We start from the raw sequence: 2,998 nt of genomic DNA, 5'->3' as shown, positions 1-2,998 counted from the left end.
TTTTTTGTGGAACTGATTGAACCCAGGCCTTTGCACTTGCCAGGGAAGTGCTAAACTTTAATAACTTAAAGAAGAAAAAAATCAAATAATCATCAAAAGCTAATTCAAAGTCAAATATTAACATTTTCAACAACTATTTCTACAGTGTATTCCAGATGTTGAATGGCCAACAGAAAACCTGAGGTAAATTATGTATGTCTATAACAAAATTAAGACTATACAAATAGAATATTGTTCTTTTGAAGTTTTTACAGATTATTCACATCTGTTATTAAAGCTGAAAGTTTTTGGGCCAGGGAGACAGCTCAGTAGAATAAGCGCTTGCCTGGCAAGCACAAGGTTCTGAGTTCAATCTCTGATACTGCCAAAAAAAAAAAAAAAGTTGAACGTTTTTAATATATCAAAAGCTGAAAGTTTTATAGTTTATCCTGTATTCAAGTGGAGACATTTATTAGCTTATTAAAAGATGTCATTCTTTGGTAGTCTTTCCCCCCCCTTTGGTAGTCTTTAAAAACTGAGAATTCTGATATTCTGTGTTCTGTTAAACATCAGTGAAAACAAAAATTTAAAGGTCTGAGAGATCACAAAGAAAAAAAATTATTATAAATATTCTAAAACCTCAATTGTAAGTAATTAAATGTGTGAGTCTACAGCCAACCAATAGTTGATGTCCAATATTTAAAAAATGATTGTTGGATATAAGCTAATAAAATAAGGAATGCTAGTTGTAGGAAGTTAAAGAATGGATATAAACACAGGCCAAATCTATGACATGAGTTCTTAAAGTTTTAATAAAAGAATCTATCTTTAACAATAGACCCAATTTACATGATAAGTTGGGCTAACCAGTAAAAGTTAAGTTCGGGGGCCTCAAAATCCTACTCTCAAAAATGTCACTGTACTAATTGGCCTGGGAAGCAGACACCATTAAGAAGTAGTTTGGGCAGTCTGGGGAGATAGCTCAGAGGCATAAGCGCCTGCCTGGCAAGCGCAAAAACAGGAGTCTGATCCCCATATTGTATGCTGTGCTGGCCCTGAAACACTGGGCATGCCGTGCTGGCCTGGAAACCAGGAGTGGGGATGCATGCCTGTAATCCCAGCACAGGGGAGGCTGTGACAGGCGGATCACTATGAGTCCCAGCTGTGTAGTGAGACCTTGTATCAAACAAACAAACAAACAAACAAACAAACAAAGTAGTTTGGACAGACAACACAACTGATTGGAGAGGAGGTACAATGAGAAGGAATGGGATTAGAAATATTGGCTCTTACCCCTTCCTTCTGGACAAATATTAAATGTAACAGTGGACATAAAAACAATGACTAATGGGCAAAGAGAAATGAAGAAGAGGGGTTTGGCATTTAAAGACTTTTTCAGAGGGACATTATTATATGTTTATCAGATATAACCCTTTAGAAAACACTAGTATAGCCTTACAGAAAATGAAAATAAAACAATACATTTTCACTTCCACCACACATCAGTAAAAATTGGAATTCTGTTCTGCACAGATATTTTTGTACCAGGGGTTGAACTCGGGGTCTTGCACTTGCCAGGCAGGAACTTATGCCGCTGAGCTATCTCCCTTGCTGAGATTCTATGTTCTGAAAGCCTTTACCAGACAAACCCTGGAGTGGTCCAGCCTTTGCAACCCAAAACTCAGTTCCAGGTGCCAGCCTTCTCCCTTTACAGTGGTACTAATGTCCCTAGAATCAAGGCAGGACAACTGAGTTCTCCAAGACTCCTCTCTGTGGCAGACACTCACAGGCTGGGCAGCAGCTTGCTTGCTAGATTTGGCATCACAGGTTGAAGCAAAATTTTAAAGAGTTACAAATGGTGCAAGGCCACATGGAGCAAGTATCTAGCCAGGCAGCATCCACTGGGCTCGGTCAGCTCAATTTCCATGGTCTTACCTTTGAACAAAACCATTAGCTTGCTGCACACAGCTGGACACTGCTTCCAGAGCCTCACAGATCTGAAAGTTACAGCAGCCTGCTACCTGGTTGGGCAAAGCTGTCACTGTGCTCACAGGTGCAGGGTCCTCTGCCTGATCACTAACTATGGCCCCACCCACCCTGGCTCAGGGGAGAAGTGGGCAGTGCAGAAGACCAAGAAGGTCCTAGAGGGATTTATTCTGTTGGCAGTGCATTAGTTCAAAGGACTTCCGAAGGCATCTACCATTTCAGAGTCCAGCAACTTAGCCACTTTTTCATTGTAGTAGCCTCAGTCCCAGTTGGGAATGTCTGGCCTAAGAGTAAAGTAATAAAAGCTATCCATATTATAGTGACCAAGGGGAGTTCTGGGATTGACAATATTGTCCAAGCTTGTGGACATTTATTGGCCACATACCATCCAGTGGGATTAGACATAGATATAATAATGTAGGCTCAGTTCGACATCTAAGAGAACAGCAGACCAATGGACAACATGAAGTTAGAGAATATTTTTTATTTACGATATGCGTCATAGTTGATCAAAAAGATCTGAACTCCCCAGTGGGGTAGCCATTATGGCAAGGTAGTTAACTTGTGCATCCAGCCAAATCTAAATGGTCTGTAAATCCTCCTATACCTTCATGGGGCCCTTTGTAGAGACAATCTAGAGCTACTAGTGACCCCCAGAAGTATCCACCACTTCCTGAGCTTTGTGTCTATTGAGGGGATGAAGTCAGTGGTGGTGACATTAGTTTCCTGGAACAGCGACTGGAACTGAGTAGAGACCCCAGTACATAGCTGAATGAGGACTAAGTTTGCAGGCTGCCACTTGCTGAATCTTTAGGCCACGCCTGTCAGTCCTGGTAGAGAAACATCGGGAGGTAGCTCTAGGATCCCTTAGGGATGGTGGTGACACCTATTATTTCATTAATCTTTTATTTATTTGTTATAGGGTCTCACTATATGGCTTGGACTCATAGTGATCCTCCTGTCTCAGCCTCCCCAGTGCTGGGATTACAGGTGTGCACCACCATGCCTGGTTTCAGTGGCTGGCATGGTGTGG

The 2,998-nt window shown here is 41.5% G+C and overlaps 1 pseudogene; it reads right to left on the bottom strand.

The window, feature by feature from the left end:
• Window positions 1–1,687: 1,687 nt before the first annotated feature.
• Window positions 1,688–2,998, bottom strand: part of LOC111815093 — a 6,437-nt pseudogene continuing 5,126 nt past the window's right edge.

The sequence above is a fragment of the Octodon degus genome, unplaced genomic scaffold (assembly GCF_000260255.1).
Source record: "Octodon degus isolate 3935 unplaced genomic scaffold, OctDeg1.0 scaffold00011, whole genome shotgun sequence".
Lineage (NCBI taxonomy): Eukaryota > Metazoa > Chordata > Mammalia > Rodentia > Octodontidae > Octodon > Octodon degus.
This window is presented reverse-complemented; position numbering and strand designations above follow the sequence as displayed.